Raw genomic sequence first — 25,513 nt, forward strand, 5'->3', positions numbered from 1 at the left:
ATGGTAATTAAATCTATGGAAGCTGATGAGATCATCAAGTGAAATAATACAGAAGAAGAGAAGAGAGTCCAGGATAGAACCCTGAGGGACACCTATGGTTAGATGGGTCAGACAGGTAGGAGAAGTGGGAGAGAGTATCCCAGAAAACCTAGAGAAAAGGGGGTATCAAGGAAGAGAGAATGATCAACAGTGTTAAAGGCTACAGAGATATCAGGGAGAAAGAACTGAGAAAAAGCCATTAGATTTGACAACAAAGAAATCATTAGCAACTCTGGAAAAAGCCGTTTCAGTGGAATGATATGGTCTGAAGCCACATTGTAATGAATTAAGATGCAAGTGAGAAAACAAAAAATTGAGGTATCTATTGTAGATATTCTTTTCAAGGAGTTTAGCTACAAAGGAGAGAAAAAATATACGATGACAATTAGCAGGAATTAAAGGTTCAAGTGAGGTTTTTTTGAGGATGGTGGAGACATGGCATGTTCCTAGGCAGTAGGAAATAAGCGAGTAGAGAGGGTGAGATTGGAAATAAGTGAGAGTGGGGATAACACAGGGACCGATCTGCTAGAGGAGATGGTATGGAATGGGATCGCTCGAATAAGTAGCCTTTGTATAGAGTAAAGTTATTTCATCACATGAGACAAGGGTGAAGAAGATAGTAGCAGAAGGCATCTGAGTGATATTTGATGAGAATAGGGAGCTCATGGCAAATGTACTCGATTTCTTCTGTAAAATATGAGGCAAAGTTCTCAGTTCAGTGGAGGGGGAGGAGGGAGCTACAGCAGGTTTGAGGAGGGATGAAAAGATTTGGAAGAACTACTAAGGAGAATAAATAGGGTAGTGAAAATTGCCTAGCAGAAGTGAGGGTCCAGCAAGTAAAAGGCCTATTTCTCTTCCATTTCTTTCTCAGTGACACAAAGTGAATAACACATAATGAAAAAGTATGAATAGATTATGATCTGGATTTACTGATATCATTATATTATCTTTCCTCCCAAACCCAACCATCTCTTAAATCACTCTCTGCAAAGTGCACCACCATTTTTCCAGTCAACCAGGTAACCACAATTTTACTGCTATCTTTGATTCCTCAGTTTCCTCCATCCTATTTGATAAGTCCATTCAGTTGCCAAATCTCATGAGTTTTAACTCTGTATCGGTCACATATGTTCCTTTTTCTCTCTATTCAAACAGCTACCACCCAATTTCAGGCCCTCATCAACTCTCACCTAGACTACTGAAAAAGAAATCTTCTAATTGATCTTTCTGCCCCAAGTCACTTCTCACTGCAATCCATCCTTGACAAAATTACCAAAATAAATTCCTAAGTTTCAAGTGTGGTATTACTCCCCCACTCAATAAATTCCAATGTTTTAACTCTAGGACCAAATATTTCTTCTTTATCTTTTCCTTTTTTAGAAACTTTTGTATAAGTTTCATAATTACATAATTAATAGGACAGCAGTAGATGATTTAATTTATAAATAAGTAGATATACCTATGAGGGACTGAATGCTCCAAGGAAAGCTGCCAATTAAAGAAGGAAAAAATTGAGAGCTTTATAGTGAGAAACTTTTAAAATGTCTACTCACTACCTGCACTTGCTCCTACTAAATTTCCAACTGCTTACTTAAGTCCAAATTAAGAGCATTACAGACTAAGAATTAAAAGGGCACTCACAGGTCATCTAGTGCTATTACTGCATATTAGTGTCATACTCATCTTCCTAGAATATTTTTGTTCTTTCATTTTTCTCTATAAGGAGGTAAATGGTTCCCTTTTGTGCATTATGCCTAGTTCAAACTCACTAGCTAGGCATCTAAAGTCTTCCCATAGACTGATCCCACATTAACCCCTCCCGTATTTCACAATGAGAAAGCTCCACTTAAACCAGTTAGTTGCTTTACTGTTCCCAACACACACCAACCATGTTTTTCACTGGTTCCAGGGCCTAGAATATTCTCCCTCCCACAATGCAACTCTTATAGTTCCTTTAAAGTTCAGGTCAAATTCTACTTCAAGATTCCATTTATCAAGGTCATTTGACTTTTGCTTCTATTTTTAAGAAAATTTAATTTAGCATTACCTACAATGTAACAAACATATTCCAGATGATTTCAGTGACTTGGGCATTTCCCACATCAAGGGCCAAAAGAGATCACCAAAAACAGGCAGTAAGCAGAACAGGTCTGCAGATCATGTCTTTTGAGATACCACTTGGTATGTTCTCTTCTAGGTTGAAATGGAACCACAGATATGTTTTAAGCAGGTATTCAAGCCGGCTCTTCATTCGTCCCATCCTAGTACTCACCAAAACATAAAGTATCTGTTTTCAGAAGCACATTCTGTATGATCACTGAGAATTTAACAATACAGAATCAAAAGTCTAGTTGAGGGGTGGCTAGGTGGCACAGTGAATAGAGCACTGGCCCTGGAGTCAGGGGGACCTGAGTTCAAATCTGGCCTCAGACACTTAACAAGCTGTGTGACCTTGGGCAAGTCACTTAACCCCAACTGTCCTGCCTTCCTCCCTCCAAAACAAAAAAGCAAAAAATGTCTAGTTGAATTAGGTTAGATAGAAATAATTATTTCCAACCTATTTTAATACATATCATCTGGGGTGGCTAGGTGGTACAGTGAATAGAGAGCGCTAGCCCTGGAGTAAGGAGGACCTGAGTTCTGATCTGGCCTCAGACACTTAACCCCAACTGCCTTCCAAAAGGCAAAAAAAAAAAAAAAATATATATATATATATACATATATATATATATATATATATATCATCTTAATCTGAAGAAAGTGAGAAACAAAAAGGATGAGTTCTAATAAGGACCTACATTCAAGTCAGTACCCATATGGAAAAACATTTAACAAACGAAAAATAAAAACAAAATATTCCATGAGGATAGCAAAAGTAGTGCCTCGGCACTTCACATTCAAGTTCCTGTCTTTAGCATTCCCAGTCAAGAAGCACAGTCAGTAAGTGTTTATTGATGTTGGTAATAAATAGATATAGTCTCCTGGGGTGTTTTGTTCTGTATCTACTGCCCACCCACTGCTTTTTCATGCTAGATTTTTGCTGCACTCTTGTGACACTGCACTATCGCAATAGCATTCTGACATGCATTCAACCCACACAATCTAAAACTGAATGGTGCTTTTAATCACACTTTCCTTGGGATATTATTCCATAAATGCTTCTCAATATAGAAATTAATCACCAAATCTCAATATAATAAAGCTTAAGACCACCCTGTGGCATATAAAACCATAGGGGGCATGACGCTTATGTGTGATGCTACCTAGTACATGTGCTAGAACACCTAGGATCTGGGCAGAGTTGAAAAGAGGGTCAACTCTTAGAATTTCCTTTTTTTTTCTCTCAACCAGAAGTGACCCAGAGAATAAGGTGTCTGCAACATCTCAGAAAGAACATGCTGACATTTTAAAGGATGTATTATACCACAATGCTGGTGGCGAGAACATGGAACATTTTTAGTTTTTAAGTCTAGACAGATAATTTGCAAATAAATTCTTACTGAAACAAACAAAAAACCCCACATGATAAGAAATGCCTTAGAAGTCTCTGAATTTTATAGGATCAAAAATTTAGAACTATAAGTTATTCTTAGAGATCATCTAGCCCAAGTCCCACCTTTGATAGATATGGGAACTGAGGACCAGAAACATCCACAGTCACACAGCTAGTAAATAACAAAACCAGTAGTACCCTGTAAGTTGAAATCCAATACTCTTTACAAGTCAAAAACATGATAGACACAAGTTTGGACTTTATATCTTCTTCCTATATCGACTAATCTCTCTTGAATTATCCTCTATAACAGTAGTATCAAACTAACAGCAATAGTTACGTGAGAGCTTCATATTGACTTAGAAAATCACAAATTATTTTGTTAAACATTTCCAAATTACATTTTAATCCGGTTTGGGAACATTAGGGAGTTTTGCTGGATCTCTGCGCTAGAATCAAAAATGGTTTTTAAAAATTAATCTAAAAATGTCAACTACATTGTTTCATTCAGGCCAGGCCTCATATTTCTCTGGATGTTAAATTTAATTCATTACTAAGCTAAAGTATTTCAGAAGATCACAAAATGCTAACTTCGAATTTTATTCTTCTGCATTCTTACCCACTGTAAAGAAGTCTGTAATCCAGCACTTCAAAATAGGTTAAACAGAAAATGAAGTTTCTGATAATCATTAAATAATTTTTGTTCAGTTTTCAGTCATGACCAACTGTTACAACCCCAAAGGCCATACTGTCCATGGAGTTTTCTTGGCAAAGATACTAGAGTGGTTTGTCATTTTCTTCTCCAGGTGATTAAGGCAAATAGAGGTTAAGTGACTTGCCCAAGGTCACACATCTAGAATGAATCTGAACTCTGGTCTTCCTGACTCTAGATCTAGTACTCTATCCATTGGCCAGGAATTGAGTCCAGGTTTCCTGCATGGTAGGCTAGAATTCTAACACTAAACCACCAATGCACACATTTAAGACATTAAATCACTACTAAGTACTTAGAAAACAACACAAAGCCCAGTTTGGGAGATAGTGCATTCTAAGAATGGTTAGAATAAGGAGAATTGGGACTTATTCTAGATTTGTGAATCACAATTTTTCCTTGCTAATTTTTTCACCCAAGGAAACAATTTCATCTAGAAACCGAATCCTAGGAATCAATCTATCACCTATAAAGCAGCTGAACTTCTCACTGAAAGCTTTTTGAAAAGAAGCTTTAAGAACAAACAAACAAAAAAAAAACTTACATGTTATAATCTCAATCCACAAATATCTGCTAATCAAGTAGGCACCTTCTATAATACAGGCAATGAAACAAGAATTCTAGAGTTTTATACTTAAGATATCAGTGATATTTCTTACTGTAGTTTTCAATTATAATGAACATATAGCTTACTTTATACAAATCTAGCATAACAATTTGAATTCTACAAAACAGGCAAATTGGGAGGTGATTATTTGCTTTAAAAAGAATTCAGGGATAAAAACTGACTCGGTTGAAGCCAAGATGGACAATTAGAGGTAATCTAGCTAAGCTCTCTCAACATTCCCCTCCCAAAAACTTTAAAATAACTTTTCAAATCAAATTTTGAAGTGGTAGTGCCAACAAAAAGATCAGGGTGTTTCTGGTCAAAGAAAACTTAGGAGAAAGGTAGGAAAAGTTTGTGACATGGGGATGGAAGCCTGTCTAGAGCCAACAAATGTAGCAACAGGAGGAGCAGCAGTAGTTTGGAAGCTCTCAGCCCATAAATGGTAAGGGAGTCAAAAAGAGATTACAGAGGACGCTTTCCTGACACTGGGTATAACTGGCCCTGTTTGGCCCAACTCTCTTACCCATACTCAGTTCTGAATCTCACTTCTAGGATAGAGAGGATACTGGGGGTTGGTCACAAGGGAGCGGGGACCCTAGGCACTGTTACAAGGCAAAAAGAGAGCTACTACTTGTGACTACAGGGGACCAGGGGCCTGCTCCAGGTAAAGACCAAAAAGCAGACCAGGAAAACAGTGACCATACATCAGTCAGGATAACAACACCTTGTAAGTTCAAAACACTGCAGACCCCTAGAACTAGTTCTGAAAACAGGAGTACAAAAAAGTCTGAAGCCCGGGATAGTGCCTCCTCAGTCCAAAGTGGGCAAAATCCAACTTTAACATGGAGTTCAAAGTAAAAAAATAGGCTGGAAAAAATGAGCAAACAATAACAAAAAAAGAATTTAGCCATAAAAAGCTACTACGCTGGCAAAGAAGACCAAGACACAAACTCAAAAGAAGATAATGATGTGAAAATAGCTGCAAAGCCTCAAAGAAAACTGTTAACCCCAATAAGAATTCCTATAAGTATTAAAGAAAGCCATAAGAATGGTAGAGGAAAAACTGGGGAAAGAAATGAAAGTGATGCAAAAAAATTATGAAAAGAAAATTAAGACCTTAAAAAAAAAGAATTAGTCTAACGGTAAAAGAAGCACAAAAATTCACTGAAGAAAAGAACTCCTTAAAAAGTAGAACTGGCCAAGTAGAAACAGAAATACAAAAGCTTGTTGAATAAACTAATTCCTTAAAATTTTGAATTGGGTAAGTGAAAGCTAATGAGATATCAAGACACAATTAAACATAATCAAAAGAATGAAAAGTAGAAAAATGTGAAATATCTCATTAGCAAAACAACTAACTAAAAAATAGATGAAGGAGAGATAATTTAAGAATTACTGGATTATGTGAAAGTCATGATGAGGGGCAGAGTCAAGATGGTGCTGTAGAAGCAGGACTTCCTCTGGGCTGCAGGTTGAAAGAAACCACCCATCACCTCCTGAAAAAGATCCCAAAAAGAAAACTCCTAGGAATATTATAGCCAGGTTCTGGAATTCCCAGATTAAGGAGAGAATATTACAAGCAGCCATGAAGAAACAATTTGAATATTGTGTAAATACAATCAGGATAACACAGGATCTGGAAGCTTCTACACTGAGGGATGGAAGGGCTTGGAATATGATATTCTGGAGGGCAAAGGAGCTGGGATTAAAACCAAGAATCACCTACTCAGCAAAAATGAGTATCATGTTTCAGGGAAAATATAGTCATTCAGTGGAATAGAGGACTTTCAAGCATTCTTGCTGAAAATACCAGAGTTGAATGGAAAATTTGACATTCAGATACAAGAAGCAAGAGAAGCATGAGAAGGTAAACAAGGAAAAGAAATCATAAGGAACTTATCAAAGTTGAACTTTCATTCCTACATGGAAAAACAATAATTGTAACTGATGAAACCTGTCTCAGTATGAAAAATAGTTGAAGGGAATAGAAATATATATATATATATGAGGGTATATGGGCGTATGAATACATATGTGACTGTGTGTATATATGTTTATAGGTATACATAGATAGAGGGCATAGGACCAATTTAATAGGAAGGGATAATACTTAAAAGGTGAAACTGAGAGGTGAGAGAGGAATATAATGAGAGGAGATGGGGAGAGACAGATTGGGGTAAATTATCTCATGAATAGAAGAAGTAATGGAAAATGGTTACAATGGAGGGGAAGAACAGGAAGGGAAAAGGGAATGGGTCAACCTTATTCTCAATGAATTTGGCTTAGGGAGGGAATGACATACACACTACATAGGGTATCTCACCCTACAGGAGAGTAGGGGGAAAGGGGATGAAAGGGGGGATGATGGAAGGTAGGTCAGGTTGGGGGGGAGGGAAGTTGGAAGCACCCACTTTTGAAAAGGACAGCATCAAAGTAGAGAATAGAACCAGTGGGAGGTGGAATAGGAAGGAGGGAAATATAGTCAGTCTTTTACAATATACACACTATGGAAACGTTTTGCATAACTGCATATATACAATCTACACTGAATTGCTTATCTTCCCAGTAAGGGTGGGTGACAAGAGAGGAAGGGAATGAATCTGGAATTCAAAGTTTTAAAATCAAATGTTTAAAAATATATAAATACAGGGGCAGCTAGGTGGCGCAGTGAGTAAGAGCGCTGGCTCCAGAGTCAGGAGGATCCAAGATCGATTCTGGCCTCAGATACTTAACACCCACACAAAAAACTGGCCGTGTAACCTTGGGCAAGTTACTTAGCCCCAACTGCTTAAAAAAAAATATATATATATACATATACACACACACATATACACTATTATTAATATTGTTTTACATGTAACTGGGAAATAAGATATACAGGCAATGGGGCACAGAGATCCACCATACCCTACTGGAAAGCCAAAGGGGTTATGGGAAAAGATATGGGAGAGAGCAGATGGGGGGAGGGGATATCCAGTGGGATCGCTATTTTGGGTTGGTGGGTAGGGGGGAAATGTGGAGAAAAATTGTAATTCAAAATCTGGCAGAAATAAATGATGTAAACCAGAAGTTAATAAACGATTTGATTTGGGGGGAAAAAAAAAGAAAGTCATGATGAAAGAAAGCACACCTAGACATCATATTTCAGGAAATTATCAAAGAAAATTGCTCCAATATCTTAGATCCAGAGGGTAAAACAGAAATTGAAAGTATCCACCAATCACCTCCTAAAAGAAATACCCCTCCCCCCCCCAAAAAAAAACCTCCCAAGAATATTATAATCAAATTCTAGAGCTCTCAGGTCAAAGAGGTGATACTTCAAGCAGCCAGAAAGAAACAACTCAAATATTGTGGAGCCATAGTCAGAATCACACAAGATTTAGTCACTTCCATGTTAAAGGAGTGAAGAGTTTGGAATATGATGTTTCAAAAGGCAAAGGAACTAGGATTACTACCAAGAATAACCTACTCAACAAAACTGAATGTAATCCTACAGGAGAAAAAAAAATGGATATTTAATGAAATAGAGACTTTGACGCATTCCTGATAAAAAGACCAGAGTTGAATAGAAAGTCTGACATTTAAACACAAGACCGAAGAGAAGCATAAAAAGAAAGACACGAAAAAGTAATCAGAAGGGCCTCAATAAAGTTAAATTGTTCATATTCCTATAAGATAAGATGATACATGTAACTCTTAAGAACTTTATCATTATCAGAGCAATTAAAAGGAGTTTTTATAGAGAGGGCATGGGTGTGAGTCAATCATGTTGGGAAAAAATGAAGGGATGAGAAAGGGGGATGCACTAAGAAAAGGGGGAGAGAGGTAGAATGGGGAAATTTTTCTCACACAAAAAAGGCACAAAAAGAATAGCTTTTAAAGTGGAGAGGAAAATGGGGGGGGGGGAGTGACAGGCAATGCTTAAACATCGTTCTTATCATAACTGATTTAAGGAGGGAAGAATATATAAACACACTTAGCTGTGTATAGAAATCTACCTTACCCAGTAGCAAAATAGGAGGGGAAGGCGATAATATTATTAATAATATTCTCTTATCCCTCTTATCACTAGGGGTGAGTGGAGAGAACAGAAAGGGTAGATTGAAGGAAGTAGTAGTTACAAATAAAAAAGACTTTTCAGGAGGGGCAGAATAAAAAGAGAGGGAAGAAGAAAATTGGATGGAGAGAAATACACAATAATTTAATTGTGAATGTGAATGAAATGGATGGACTCACCCATAAAACAGAAACAGAACGGATTAGAAAGTAGAATCCAACAGTATGATTTTTATAAGACACACTTGAAATAGAAATATAGAATTAAAATAAAGGGTAGAATAGAATCTAATATGCTTCAGCTGAACTAAGAAAAGGCAGGAATAGCAACAATGATCTCAAACAAAGCAAAAGCAAAAATAGACCTAATAAAAAGGAATAACCAGGGGGAACTATATTTTGCTAAAAGGTACCATATCAAAAATTTCTACAACAAATTTCTCTGATAAAGGACTCAAATATATACTGAGTACAGAGCTCAGTTAAATTTATAAAGGTAATATAGATAAATATAGATAAATGGTTGAAGGAAATAAACAGGTAATTTTCAGAAGAAGAAATCAAAGCTATCTAGTCATATGAAAAAACTCTACATCATTACTGATTAGCAATTAAAACAATTCTGAGGTACCACTTCATACCTATCAGATTGGCTAATATGACAGAAAGGAAAAGAACAACTATTGGTGGTGATGTGGAAAAACTGGGACACTAATGCATTCCTGGACTGATCCAATCATTCTGGTACTATTCCAAAAGGGCTATAAAACTGTGTGTACTCTTTGACCCAGAAATATTACTACTAGTCCTGGATCCAAAAGAGAGCAAAGAAAAAGGAAAAATATCTATACAGACAAAAAATATTTATAGAAACTCTTTTTGTGGTGGCAAAAAATTAAAAATCGACAGGATGGAGGCGGCCAGGTAGCACAGCAAGTAAGAGCACCGGCTCCAGTGTTGAGAACACCTAGAGATCGAATCCCGGGCTCAGACACTTAGCACCCACCCAGAAACACCTGGCCGTGTAACCTTGAGCAAGTTACTTAACCCCAATTGCTTAGGGGCGGCCAGGTGGCTCAGCGAGTAAGAGCACCGGCTCCAGTGTTGGGACGACCTGGAGATCAAATCCTGGGCTCAGACACTCAGCACCACACCCAGAAATAACTGGCCATGTAACCTTGAGCAAGTTACTTAACCCCGATTGGTTAAAATAAAAAAAAAAGAAAAAAAAATCGACAGGATGCTCATCAACTGGGAAATAACTGAACAAGTTGTGGCATATGATTGTGAGGCAATACTATTGTACTACAAGAAATGACCAGAGGGGCAGCCAGGTGGCACAGTGAGTAAGAGCACCATGTCGGTTCCGGCCTCAGATACTTGGCACCCACACAAATTAACTGGCCATGTAACCTTGAGCAAAAATTACTTAATCCCAATTGCTTATTTTTTTTAAAAAAATGACCAGAGAAATAGTTTCAGAAAAACATGGCAAGAACTGATGCAAAGTGAAGTGAGAAGAATCAGGAAATTATTGTGTACAATAATAGCAATGTTGTAATGATCAACTGTGAAAAACTTCACTATGCTGATCAATACAATGATCCTTATTTTTCTTGCTTTTTAAAAAAAATATAGCTCATGTGGAAATGTTTTACATGACTTCACACGTACAATTAATAACAAATTAGTTGTCTTCTCTGAGGGTGTGGGAGGAAGGCAGAGAACTGAGAACTCAAAATTTTAAAAAAGAACACTACAAATAAATAAATATTAAATAGCCATTTAAATAAGTGAAAAAGAATTCCATGTGTGTATACATACATATATATGTGTATATATACATATGCATGTGTAAAGTCCTTTACAAACTTTTAAAGCGCTATATAAAAGCTAGCTGTTATTATTATTCTTTTAAATAGCAAGCTCCCCTAAATAAATCTAAAATAGGTTTGACTTTTAAAAACATTAAAGACAACTTTGATAAACATCTGGTGCATATAATGAAAGCATATACTAACATCACTATAACAACTTTCCCAGTAACTCACAGTTATGTACTCAAAAGTCAAGGCAATTCTTAAAAATCAGAGTTCTACTGAGTCTTCACTGTTCCTCACCATTTCCTGTGTTGCTTCTGCCTGTTTCCTCTCAGAACTTCTAATGATCTTGAAAGAATAACTGAAGGTTATGGATTTATTAGTTCTACTTAATTGTTTATGTTATAAGGAAGAGCTCCACAGATTGAGGGAAGAAGAGAATATCTGTAAATAATTATAACGAGAAAAAAAGCATCATGAAAAAAATTTTTTTTAATGTTCAAGGGAGACAAATTAAATATTTCACTTGGTTGACAGTTTTCTGTTTCAAGAAGACAAATGGTGATATTATGTCTTTGGCCCTGACCAAAAGAAATGACAACAGATTTTAAAAATTCATTTCAACAAAAACTTGCAACGCACCTAATATATGCAAGGCATTGCTCCAGCACACAAAAATCAAAGTTAAAAAAAAAAGTACCTACACTCAATGTGCTTATACTTGGGGGGGAGGGGTGTTTTAATACTAAAAGATCATAATTTTAGAACCAGAAGAGAGCTCAGAGGTCATCTAGTTTTGTTTTGTTTTGTTTTGAGGGGGGAAGGCAAGGCAATTGTGGTTAAGTGACTCAAGTGTCTGAGGTAACATTTGAATTCAGATCCTCCTGGCTTCATGGCCCGTACTTCATTCACTGCTCTACCTAGCAGCCCAGTCATCTACTTCTTATATAAAACTAAGTAAATACGAGACCATTTGATGTAGGAGAGAGACAACAACCAGCCCTGAATAAGAAAAGGATTCTGAAAAGACAGGAAACAGAATGTCACATCAAATGGACCAAGTTCCAGTTTAGATGGAAATTTTGTGAAGAAGAATGTGAAATATGGTTGAAAAGACAGATTGAAACCATATCGTGGAGCATTTTAAATGCCAAGTTGAAGAGTTTGTATTTTATCCTAGAGGCAAATAGTGAACCACAACAGGTTTTATGACAGGGGAATTACACAGACTTGTCCCTTGGGAAGAATATGTTGGATAGTTTAAGGAGAAAAAAGACTGCAAAAAGGAAGATCAATTAGGAGGCTATGGCGCCTGGGAAAGACCTTAAATTAGAAAAGTTAAGGTCATCTACTGCCTCCCAGGTCATTGCCAGAAAAGAAAAGAGGACTATGTCTAATTTTAATGAGCAAGATCAGCCCTGAAGTACAGAAGATATACCACCTTCCTGTAGAAGAAGAGAAATTCAAAGTAAGCTTGTGGCCACTGTACCATTTCTTCCTTTTACCATCTTATTTCTTCCTCACAATTTTGCCTAACTCCTCTAATTGAGCTCAACTGCTTAGTTTCTACACCACCTTGTTATGTAGCTTCTCCATCCTTTAAAACTCTTCTTGATGTCTCATCAATATTACCTCATGCTCATGGTATGTGAGCTCCATTTCAAACTTCTTCCTGGTTTCCTTGATGTTCCAACCTACTTGGTTTGGCCACTGCTTCTCATCTCAATCAGGGTCTTCTAACACAAGGCATACTTATACTGAAAACAAGTGAAGCTGTACAAGTATAGTATCAAATTTCAGACTATACTACAAAGTGATAAGCATCGAAACAATCTGCTACTTGATGAGAAATGAGTGGTTGATGAGTGGAATAGATTAGGCACACAATACACGGAAGTAAAAATGCAGCCAAAATGAGAAAGAAAGCTGGAAACTGCAAAGTGCTTTTATATCGTGTTTTTCTGATAAAGGTGTCAATTTTTTAAACACAGGGAACTGAGCCAAATTTATAAAAATAAGCTATTCTCCAATTGATGATTTGCCAAAAGATATGAAGTCAGTTTTCAGAGGAAGAAATATAAGCTATCAATAGTCAAATGAAAAAATTGTCTAAACCACTCATAATTGGAGAAATCAATGTAAACTGAAATAACCCTGAGGTACCATCTTACCCTCATCAGATTGTCTAAGATAACAAAAGGAAAATGACAAATGCTGGAGGTGATGTGGGACAGTTCGTACAAGAAAGCTTTTTGGTGGAGCTGTTAAGTAGTCCAACCATTCAGAGAATAATTTGGAACCATATCCAGAGAGCTATGAAACTGCTTACCCTTTGGCCCAGAAATACCATACTAAATCTGTATTCCAGAGATCAAAGAAAAAAAGGAAAAGGCTTCAAAGTAAACTCTGTTATTTGAAAGAGCAAGAGTTATAGATGGGTTAGATGGGTATAGGAGGTGTTATGGATCTCTACAACAGAAAATCTTTGTGAGGTGTGAATGTGGCAACTCATGCCCCAAGGGCTCCAGGGCCTGGTCCAATGCTGCCATATAGAAATACAGGAGCAACCCCATCACTCAATAACCACTCTGGCTAGAGTGGTGCAATGGAATGGGTTGAAGTAATGAATAGAAACCACCCAAATTCAACTGAGAAACACTACAGTCCCTTCCTTCACATTTTTTTATTGATATTCTTGATACCTTTGATATTCTTGATCTCTTGATCCTCCAGGCGATTTTTGCTATTATTTTTTCTGGCTCTATAAAATAATTCAGTCAAAATAGTTTGACTGGTATGGCACTAAACAAGTAAATTAATTTATGTAGTATTGACATTTTTTTAAATATTGGCTCAACCTACCCTAGAGTAATTAAAATTTCTCTAATTCTTTACATCTATCATTATTTGAAAAGTGTTTTGTAATTGTGTTCATATAGTTCCTATGTCTTGGTAAGTACTCCCAAGTATTTTATAATGTTTACAATTATTTTAAATGGAATTTCTCTAACTCTTAGCACTCAGTTTTGTTGGTATTATACAGAAATCTTGATGATTTGTGTGGGTTTATTTTATATCCTATAATTCTACTAAAGTTAAGTGTTTCAATTAGTTTTTTTTTAGCTGACTTTCTAGGGTTCTCGAATTATAGGACCACATTATCTGCAAAAAGCAATAGTCTTGGGGCAGCTAGGTGGTGCAGTGAATGGAGTCCTAGAGTCAGGAGGACCTGAGTTCAAATTCTACCTCAGACACTTAGCTTTGTGACCCTGGGCAACTCACTTAACCCTGTTGGCCTCAGTTTCTCATCTGTAAAATGATTTGGAGAAGGAAATGGCAAACCACACCAAGTATCTTTGACAAAAAAAAGCCCCAAAAGGGAGGCATGAAGAGTCAGTCATGACTGAAATGACCGACAAAAACAAAAAACAATCAAACAACAAAATACAGAAATATAACCTGTTGACAAGAATATGTCCTAAGGAACTCTGAACAAGTATTTGAAATTTTACTGCATACTGGGCATGGTGCTGCACACCTATTATCTCTGTTACTGGAGAAGGTGGCACTGGTGAACTAACTCTTCTAGCTCCACAGTTCTGAGCTGCCCAGCTGTTTAGATATCGGCACTAAGTCTAGCTAACATCAATATCCTAAGATTCCCAGGAGGAGGAAACCACAAGCCTTTATAAGGACAGGCAAATTGGCCCAGGTAGAAAATGAAAAAGTTCCCATGCTGATCACTAACAGAATCAGGCCCTTGAGTGAATACTTCACTTTTAGTCTGGGAAAGACAGGAAAATCCCGTCTCAAAACAAAAACAAAATAAATCCCATTGTATTATTTTACTTTTTTGTCTTTCCAAAAAAAAGAGGTAACATTTCTATTTTTCTATGCATGTTCCTATATCACAACCAGTTATATTTTAAAAGTTATAATTTTAAAAGACCTGAAATGAATTTTAAAATTTCCTGGACAAATAAACAGGCCATAGAAAAATTAGTGAATTACCTACCAATGAATACAATGAAAAACAGAACCCAAAGAAAAAAAATGGGCCAAATCCCATTATAATAAATGTAATAAAATTTTCTAAAGTAAAACCATTTCTAAGTCCCCAAAGCAGACTTATTTTTGCGTAATGACAAAATTCCTTTACAAAATAAAATGGACAATTTCTGGTAATCCCAGAAATGAGTTCTAACACATTTAACACAACATATCTTTGATTCTGTCTTTTCCCCTATCTAAGCTCTTATGTAGTTATTACAATAAGCTCTGCTTCTAGTCTCTTCCAAATCTTACAGATTTTATATACTGCTGCCAAATCAGCCTTCCCTCCTCCCAAAAAACAAACAAACAAAACTTAACCTCTCCTCTTCCTAGATCACACCATTATCTCTTGTATACTTCCCCCTGTCACCCTACCTAACAAAGGCACACAGTAGGGGGGATCAAAAACAAATCTGCGAAAAAATAAAAATGAAAATACATTCTACTATCATTTTATCCATACTATTACTTTCCTTCTAGTAGAGCTGATAAATGAGGCTTGATGACCATGAAGTTTCTACAGCACTGATGTTGTCTAAATTTTATGTTAAAATCATATAAGAGGTGAGATCCAGTTGCTGTATGGTTTGAAATTTTTTTTGGAGTGGAGGGTTTGCAGGAAAAGAGTGAGGAAGCTTGAATCTTTGAATCTTTGAATAAAAAAGAAAACAAAAATTTATCTGGATGACAAAAGAATTTATGTTACTCTAAAAAATTAAAGGCTTTCATATAACAATTTTTATTTTTGTACCCAAACACACATAATCTGAGAATTCAGAACAAAGAGCATAGTCAGAAAAATGACCAATATGACCTTACAAAATACAATACTAAGGCAGAAGTCGGATTAATCCTCTCCTAATGCTACTTTTTATAGATCAGATACTCTTATCAGGAAAATGCTTTCAAAGTCAAACTGTTTTTCACACACATGCAAATAAGGCTTGCCTTTTACTCCTAAATCATAATCCATAGGTGAAAATGAACAAAATCAGTCACCATGGCCTTTAGGGCCACCCTTAACCCAGCATCCTTTTAACAGAAACATGGGTGACCTTAGATAAATGTCTGTTTAACTGAATGGTAGAACCTAAGAATTGCACTTTCTGGGGCGGCCAGGTAGCACAGCAAGTAAGAGCACCGGCTCCAGTGTTGAGAAGACCTGGAGATCGAATCCCGGGCTCAGACACTTAGCACCCACCCAGAAACACCTGACCGTGTAACCTTGAGCAAGTTACTGTAATGTAATTGCCAAGGAAAGGCAAATTCCCAAGGTTCAAAATGCCAGCATAGGTGCTCTCCATTTTATTCAGTGACCAACTAAGAACAGAGAAGATCAAAACATGACATCATTCCAAATACAGCATTTACTATAAGTGATTAAATAATCTCCAAGGACTACCCCACCCCAGGACCTTCCAATCATTCAATCAATTACAAAGTTCCTGGTCTAAATACTTCTCCACCCCTAGGATATACCTTCATTTAGTCCACCACAAAGCCCCTCTTCTCAAATGGAGATTAGTTTCCAAACATAAGTAAAGTACCTTCATTTGTCAATCACAGAGCACCAAAAGGTCAAAAGTTCCCCACCCCTGGATCTCAATTGAATCTACCCCACAGTTACTTCAAGTTTAAACACAGCACTTAATACCCAAATGGAGGTCTTTTCTTCATCTTGACACAGGCAAGTTCTCAGCAATCTTAGTTCCTGGGGAGACAAGGCTCAGCAAGGCCACAAGATACATTGCCAGTCCCTTCATCAATTCATCCTCTGTCTGTAGAACAGTCCTAGAACCCCTGAAAACATTAGCAAAACCCTCTCCCAGGATTTCTGTAAACATACAACCAGAAAATCCTTCTTCAGGGCTTCTGAACCAACAGAAAGGTTCCCAGACCCCTGCAACAACAGCACTGTCCTTCACCAGTGGACAGTATTCACTCTCTGTCTGCAGGACAGTCTCAGGGCTTCTTAGCCAAAAGCCAGGTTCCAGGACTTCTTCAACAACAGGACTGTCTTTCACCAGTGGACAAATCTGGCAAAACAACATCAAAACAGACAGACAAAGTACCAGCAAAACAGCCATGTCTCCTCAGTCCTTGGCAGCTCAGGGGGCAGGTCTCAAAAGTCCAGGGCGATTCAAAGTGGCCCCAGCAATCCTTCTCAGTCTCTCTCTCTCCCTCCACTGAGGTGCTGCTTCCAAAAAAAGGTCTTCCGCCTCTCTCTTGTCTCTCCAAATCTATGTCACCAGCTCCTCCCAGTTCAGGACTCTCTTTTCACATCAACAAGTCCATCCCACAGGTGGGATTAACAAGCTCTGGGTTTTAACACAATCAATTTGAAAACCAAGCCAATACAGGGGAATCTTTATGTTCCATTACTATCACAGTTACTTAACCCCAATTGCTTAGGGGCGGCCAGGTGGCTCAGCGAGTAAGAGTACTGGCTCCAGTGTTGGGACGACCTGGAGATTGAATCCCGGGCTCAGACACTCAGCACCACACCCAGAAATAACTGGCCCTGTAACCTTGAGCAAGTTACTTAACCCCGATTGCTTAAAAAAAAAAAAAAAAAAAAGAATTGCACTTTCTTTCCTAAAATTATAAACATGAACTTAAACACTTTGTTGTTAGAAGTTATTCTGTTGCCACAGGCACTTTTCCGTTGAAACCACAAGTTGACACACGTACAGCCCATGAAATGGTAACTGAACTGTTTCTTAGTATAACTTTTTTTGTACAATATAAAAATAGTTCTAGCTTACATCACTCTTACTTCCAAGAAATTTATATCACATCCCCACCTTTCCCCAACTGTTAAGATCTTTAACTTATCTATATGAATTGATTAACTTATACAATACTTCTCCACATGTCTGTAAAAAACCAACTGTTGTTGAAAATTACCAAGTTCTCATCATGCTATCAATCAAAACAAAACTTTGGTAAACAGAGAATTCCAAGGTTTCATTTTTAAAATAGCAGGACAACTTTGAAGGGGTTGTCACTGTACTGAGATTAACAACAAAGATCTTTGTGACCTTTTGGATTAAATAATGTAATAATTTCCCAGGCACAGAAATTAAAGATGAAAAAGCCTTAGAGGTGATCTAGCCTTTTACTTTGCCAGTGCAGGATTAGTTCAGACTGAATACCTTCTACAGGTTTTATCTAATCTAGTTTTAAATGTCAAGTTAAAGAACTGCTACTAATTTCCCTTGGGAGACTACTGTATTGGTTGGAATGTAAGACACATTGTCCACCAGGATTAATGTACTATTGCCATCCACATTTAAAGATGATGCTAAAGTTGCTAAAAGTTTCACTCCTGTGACTGAAGATCAATAAACAATAGTCTTCAACAGACGTACTAAAATCAGGCCTTTGGTATGGGCCTTTCTGTATTTTTTTTAAGCCTTTGCTCTTAAATAATGTAAATTTGGAAATCAGGACATGTAGACTCTCTTGGATAATTTTAGTACAAAAACCAAATGGTGAATGAGGTACAAAATTCCCCTGCTTCCAATAAGCTTTACTTGAGTTCTAAGGGACACAAAGTATGCAAACCTCAACAAATGATCTCACCCTTGAACTTCCATAGTTCATGTTAGCATGTAAAAATGGCTCTATATTTCCTTTCCTGTTTAGTTTTTCTGTCTATCCTCCCCATAAGAGTGACAGTGACTCCTGGTTCCAATACATCCCAGCTATGCAACCATGAGCAAATCACAGCCACTCTGAGTTTCAGATTTTTTGTCTATATATTAGGGATAACTGGCCCACTGGTCACTTCATAAGAATGTTGTAAGGGCTGTATAAAACAAAAAAGTTACATAAATGTGAGCTATAATTTTTATTCACATATTTCAGAGATCCCCTAAACTTAAATTCCACATTCTTATCCACTAACATCTTTTTTTTTTTTTTTTTTGCTTTTTGGAGGGCAGTTGGGGTTAAGTGACTTGCCCAAGGTCACATAGCTAGTTTTTTGTGTTAAGTGTCTGAGGCCAGATTTGAACTCAGGTCCTCCTGATTCCAGGGCCGGTGCTCTATTCACTGTGCCATCTAGCCACCCCACCCACTAACATCTTTACAGAAAGCTCCTGCTAAATAATCCAGAGGAACTACCAAAGCCCACAAAAAGTCTTTCTCTAGATGTTAGGAAACTGAAGGAAAGGGAAAAGCAGGGAGGATTAAGGGAAAGAATTATTATAGCCTAACTATCTGAAAATAGTAAGAAGATGAAAAAAATGCTGGCCTTTACATCTTCAAGTATGTCCAATCAAAGAAAATTAATTTCTCTTGTCACAAAGTATATAGAAAATCATATCCTTGTAGCAGACACATCTGGTTAAAGAACATATTGAATATGCTTTGAAATAAGGTGCAAGTCTAGATTTTTAAGAATGTTTCATGGGGCGGCTAGGTGGTGCAGTATCCTGCCCTAGAGTCAGGAGGACCTGAGTTTAAATTTGACCTCAGACACTTAAACACAAAAACTAGTCATGTGACCTTGAGCAAGTCACTTAACCCCAACTGCCCTACCTTCCCCTCTCCAAAAAGCAAAAAACAAAAAGAATGTTTGATAAAGAAACATTAACTCATTAAGATTCTCACCAAGTCAATAAACATTTATTAAGCACCTACTAGGTCTGTCAGGGCACTGTGCTAAGTACCAGAGATTCAAAGAAGGCGGGGGAGGGGAGTCCCTGCTTGCAAGAAGCTCACAGTCTAATGGGGGGAATCTACATGCAAATGACTATGTACAAATGATATCTACAAGGAAAATTGAGGGTAATAAATTGAGGGTAAGGAGTAGTATTTAGGAGGATCAGGAAAGGTGGCATAGGTGGGATTTTTAGGTAAGGTCTAAAGAAAGTATAGAAATCCAAAACATGGGGAATAAAGGAGAGAATTCCAGCCATGGGAAAGTCAGTGAAAATACTCAGAATCAGGAGATGGGAGTGCCCTATATGGGAAGAAGGAGGGCACTCCCACAATACTCTGCATCAGGTAGGTGGGAAAGAGTGAAATATAAGAAGATTGGAAAGGTAGGAAAGGGACAGGTTATGAACAGCTTTAAAAGTCACAGGGAAGATTTTATATTTGATCCTCAAGGTAAGTAAGAGGTAGTAGCCCGCTGGAGTTTAATGAATATGGGGAGTGGCACAATCAGACATATACAATAAAAAGATCAGTTTGACAGATGAGTGAAAGAGATAAGATTCAAGTGGAAGAGACACTTGAAGGAGGAAGACCAACAGATAGTTTATTTCAATAGTCCAGGCATGAGGAAAAGATGGTCTTGCACCAGGGTAGTAGCACAGTTAGAGGGACAGCATATACAAAAAAAGCTTATAGAGGTAGAAATAATGGGACTTAAGCACTAATTAGATATGGGGAGTGAAAGAGAGTGAGGATACAAGAATGACACTTCAGGTTTTGATCCTGGATGCCTGGGAGGATGGCAGTACCCTCACACTAGGGAAGTCAGGAAAAGAGGAGGGTTTAGAGGCAAAAGATAATGAGTTCAGGTTTAGATATGCTGAATTTAAAACATCTATGGGACATTCAGTTCACAATGTTCAACAGGCAATTAAAGAGTCAAGACTGGAAGTAAGGACAGAGGTGTTTTTATATCACCCTAGAAGTGAAGGATCATGTGTTCATATTAATTTGGCATAGGTGAAAAATGAACTATCTTATATAATGGTTATACCTCAACAATCTAAACCTCCAAAGAAGTTTTGGCAGTCAAAAAACATTGTATTAACATCGATTCCCAACTGAAATGCAGCAGAACCAAGAGAAGTGATTAGTGATTATACCAGGGTAGGGATCAGACTTAAGTTTTTCCCAATACTACCTCTAAAATCTCAGTTTAGGAAAGGTAGGCTCTTCTATTCAACAATGTTTCATCCTTCCTTGACTAACTACTAAGCAGTGCAGATGAAATCAGATCATCCCAGAGGATACAGAAAGGAATTAATTTGGCAGTAGTGCTTAGGGTGAATGAGGTCAACATGAACCAAAGAAACAAGCACATATGTAAAAGTGAAGAACTATCTAGCAACCAGACCAATAACTACAATGTCAGTCTTTGGAATAAGAGCTGAAAAACAAAATTGCTTATCACTAATGATAGTCCACAATCACAAAATAATAGCTGACATTTATATAGCACTTTAAAGTTTGAATGGTTTACAAAAAGCTGTAATTACATCATGTGAGGTAGGTAGTTCAATATTACTCCCATTTTGTTGACAAGTAAATTAAGACTTAGAAAGGATAAGTGACATGCCCATGGTCACATAGTTTGCTAAGCAGCACAAATTGTGACTTTAGCTGAGATATTCTCATTCTATAACCTTGGTTCCTCTCACTATATATTATAGCAGAGCAAACCTAGAGGAAATAAAATCACATGGTAATGACCTTATAAAAAATGCAGAAGTCCATGCCAAAAATTAAATGTGACTAAAAATCTAAGATGCTGGAAATTGGGAAAGGCAGGGAATAAATAAGGATATAGCACCCAACAAGTGGCAGACACTTCTTATACACAAACTATTATTTATTGATATACAATAAGAATTGGGATGTTATAATATAATCTTCAAATTTTTATGGATTATCTATTAAATCTTTCATATTTTCAATCTTTTTCCCCCTTCTTATTTTATTTTCTTCACTTACATCCTGACACTCTCCCCTTTGACTATAATTTCTTTGGGGGTTAAATAACAGGTAGCAGTGAAGATGCAGGAAATATTACAGACAAAACCTGGCAACACCCTACCTACAGGTAAATGTTTCTTTCATGAGATTACATTAAGGAGGTAGGGGAAAGAAGGAATAGGAGAAAAGAAGTATGAATAATGCACTGAGATCAAAGCAAGGGCTAGCAATGAAGGTAAAGTACCCTCTGTGAACTCAAAAAGAGAAGGGCCTATGGGGGGGGGAGAAGGGTTAAGTGGGGAGAAGAGTTTGAAAAGGGGTAATAAAAGAAGGCCTTACTTTGGAGGTAGAAGGTTGTTAAACTGATGAATGCTCCTGTGGGTGAAGAGAAATGGTCAAGGAAAAGAGATGAAGTCTGGGGGATTTGGAGCTTGAAAACTCTACTTGTCCTGAAAGGGGATTTGGGGGGAATTTGAAAGCCCTGGGGGCAACTGATACTTGAAGGAGCAGTTTCCAGGCAAATGTAGGGAGGAAAAAAGGTCAACAAGAGAGGGTATACAGATCAGTGGTGGGCTATATAATCAGAGACATGATGGGGGAAGGGCCCTACCATCAAGCAGTGTCCTCTCTGGCATCTTCAATAACTGTCATTGTTCTGGAAATGATGCACAATGAGAAAAGGGAATTCATGGGGAATCCATGCCCTATAAGATAGTAGAAGAAAATGTCTAGGGAGGAAAGTCTAGAATCTTTTATAGGCATAAAGAATAGAAAAAGGAGAGATGTCAGATATTATAAGTGCCAAGAATCAGAGAATGCACATCTAGAGTAAACAGAAAGATGATGGATTGAGAGTGAAAGAAAGCCTTTTTAAAAAAGGACACAAAAAATGAAATTCAAAAACTAAGGAACAGGACTAGATGAAGGAAAGGAGAAAGGGGAATATCAAATAAGAACAAGGAATGGAGATAGGGGTGGGGGATAAGGAGAAGAAAGCCAGAGGGAACAAGGCCACCTTAAAAAAAGATCAAAGTAACTGAAGGAACATAATACTGTGTTTACAGGAGAAGACGGAACTTGAAACTGAAAAGCTTCTACACAGACATTAATGTATCTAGGATAAGGAGGGAAGTAGTAGAATGGGAAAAAAATCTTTGTATCAAATTTCTCTGATAAGGGTTTGGTATCCAAGATATAGAATGTGTGTGTGTGTGTGTGTGTGTGTGCGCACATGCGCACGTACACGAGAAATAAAGAGACAGATAGAGAGAGAGGGACTAATAGTCATTCCCCAATAAATAGTCAAAGCACAGGAGCAAACAATTCCCAAAAGAATGTCAAGGTTTTCACAATCCCAGGAAAAAAATGCTCCAAATCAGCAATAATAAGAGAAATGCGAATCAAAACAACTGGGTTTTACTTCACACCTTGCAAATTAGCAAAAATGACCCAAAAAATATCAGGTTGGAAGAGTTGTAAAAAATAATAATGACAATAATAATAAAATCACAGTAATACACTGCTCACAAGGATGTGTGAGGTCCTTAGGTATTATACATTATATCTGCTTTCAGATTTTTTTCAGTGTTATAACTTTTTTTTCCTCTCTTTAAAAAAATATACTGCTGGTGGAGCTGCTGAATAGTATAACCATTTTGGATTGCAATTTGTAATAATGCAAAAAAGATGATTAAAATATCTATCCCCTTTGAACTAAAAACTCTACTATTGAGCTTATACTCCAAAGAAGTAAATCATAAGAAAAAAAAAATCTCCGTATCCTCTAAAATATTTATAGCAGCACTTTCTGTAATAGCTAAAAACTGGAACCAAAGCAGATGACTATCAACTGAGGAATTGCTAAACAAACTCTGGCACAAGAATTTAATGGAATATTATTATACTATTAGAAATGATATGTGTAATGAATGCACAGAAGCATGGAAAGACCTACAAGAACTAACAACTCTGAGGTACCACATCTCACTGGTCAGACTGGCTAAGATGACAAAACAGGAAAACGATAAATGCTGGAGAGTGGGAAAATTGGAATACCAATACATTGTTGGTGGAGTTGTGAACTGATCCAACCATTCTGGAGAACATTTTGGAACTATGTCCAAAGGGCTATAAAAATGTGCATACCCTTTGACCCAGCAATACCACTTCTAGGGTTGTATCCCAAAGATATCATACAAGTGGGAAAATATCAAATGTGACTAAAAATCAAATGTATGTAGAAAAATATTTATAGCAGCTCTTTTTGTAGTGGCAAAGAACTGGAAATCAAGGGGATGCCCATCAATTGAAGAATGGCTAAACAAGTTGTGGCATATGAATGTAATGGAATACTATTGCGCTTTAAGAAATGAGGAGCAGACAAGACTTCATAATAACCTGGAGAGACTTATATAAACTGATGCTGAGTGAGGAGAGCAGAACCAGGAGAACACTGTATGTAATTACAGATACTAACTTTGATGGACTGGGCTCCTCTCAGCAATGCAAGGCTGTAAGCCAACTCCAAAAGACTCATGATGGAAAAGGCTATCCACATTCAGAGAAAGAACTACAGAGTCTGAATGCAGGTTGAAGCAAACTACTTGCTCTCTCTCTCTTTTTTGTTTTGTTTTGTTCCTTCTTTCTTGTTCTTACTTGACTAATGTTTAATGTGAAGGTATCTGTAGAAACTATATTGGATTGCACACCACCATGGTGGGGACAGAAGGGGGGAAGAGAGGGAGGGAGGGAAAATTGGAACTCAAGGGATTGTGGAACTGAATGTTGTAAACTGAAAGTAAGTAAATAATTGGGGGGGTGGGGGGGGCAATTGGGGTTAAGTGACTTGCCCAAGGTCACACAACTAATAAGTGTTAAGTGTCTGAGGCTGGATTTGAACTCAGGTCCTCCTGACTTTAGGACCAGTGCTCTATTCACTGTGCCACCTAGCTATCCCTACAAATAAATTTTAAAAAGAGAGAGATAAGGGGAAAAAAAATTACAAGAATTGATATACAGTAGGGACAGCTAGGAGGCATAATGGATAGAGCACCAGCCCTGGAGTCAGGAGAACCTGAATTCAAATCTAGTTTGAGACACTTACTAAGTGTGTCATCTTAAGCATGTCATTTAACCCAACTCCCTTTAAAAAAAAAAAAAAGAACATATGGTGAAGTAAGCTAAGCCAACAAAACAATATACCCAGTAACTACAACAATGTAACTGGAAAAAATGAGACACCAAAATATCAAAACCAAATGTAACAAAATCATAAAAATCAAGTGGGACTTGAAGAAATATGAGAACACACTCCCAATCTGTCCTTTCAAGGATGTGTGAGATCCTTAGGTATTATACATTGTATCTGCTTTCAGATTTTTTTCAGTGTTTTAACTTTTTTTCCTCTCTTTAAAAAAAACCTATTTGAGAAAGAGGAAGGGATACTACAGTGATATAAGAAACAGAAAATATCAATAAAAACTTATCACAAATAAATAAATTAATAAATAGATAAATAAGTGGATGGATAGATGAATGAATAAATGAGATCTTTTGAGGCACAAGACAGAACAGAGACAGGGTAAGGCTTATGTATATCCACAATCTCCTCTTCCAATAGTCTTCCTACCTCTTAATGAAAATCTTGGTTTTGCCTCAAAATAGCATACTCTTGCCCTTTCTTATATTAACCAATCCTCTCATTTCACCTCAGAGCTTACTAACTGAATCTGGGAAAGTTACTTTGTCTATGTCTCAATTTTCTGTAAAGTCATTCAATAAACTTTTGTTAAGTGCCTACTATGTAACAGCCAAACACTATACTAAGTGCTAGGGACAGAAAAAGAGGCAAGTGGGACGGCTAGGTGGCACAGGGAATAGAGCACCAGCCCTGGAGTCAGGAGGACCTGAGTTCAAATCCAGCTTCAGACACTTAACACTTACTAGACATATGACCTTGGGCAAGTCACTTAACCCCAATTGCCCTGCATTCCCCCCTCCAAAAAAGCAAAGGAAGGAAGGAAGGAAGGAAGGAAGGAAGGAAGGAAGGAAGGAAG

At 37.3% G+C, this 25,513-nt stretch overlaps 1 protein-coding gene across 6 annotated transcripts in view; it reads right to left on the reverse strand.

The window, feature by feature from the left end:
• The window catches only part of ARK2N (arkadia (RNF111) N-terminal like PKA signaling regulator 2N), a 128,898-nt gene that overhangs the window by 55,247 nt on the left and 48,138 nt on the right, over window positions 1–25,513 (reverse strand). The window contains exon 1 of one of the 6 annotated variants that reach the window (XM_069075347.1): window positions 16,853–17,332. The exons of 4 other annotated variants lie outside the window; for them this stretch is intronic. The gene's annotated coding sequence lies outside the window, so the exon portion shown is untranslated. Of the gene's footprint in view, window positions 1–16,434; window positions 16,824–16,852; window positions 17,333–25,513 lie in introns of those variants that run through there. One more of the 6 variants, XM_069075336.1, reaches the window with a different exon arrangement.

Source organism: Petaurus breviceps, unplaced genomic scaffold (assembly GCF_028583685.1).
Source record: "Petaurus breviceps papuanus isolate PSGF00001 unplaced genomic scaffold, PetGlider_PUasm1.0 151, whole genome shotgun sequence".
NCBI classification, from domain to species: Eukaryota; Metazoa; Chordata; class Mammalia; order Diprotodontia; family Petauridae; genus Petaurus; species Petaurus breviceps.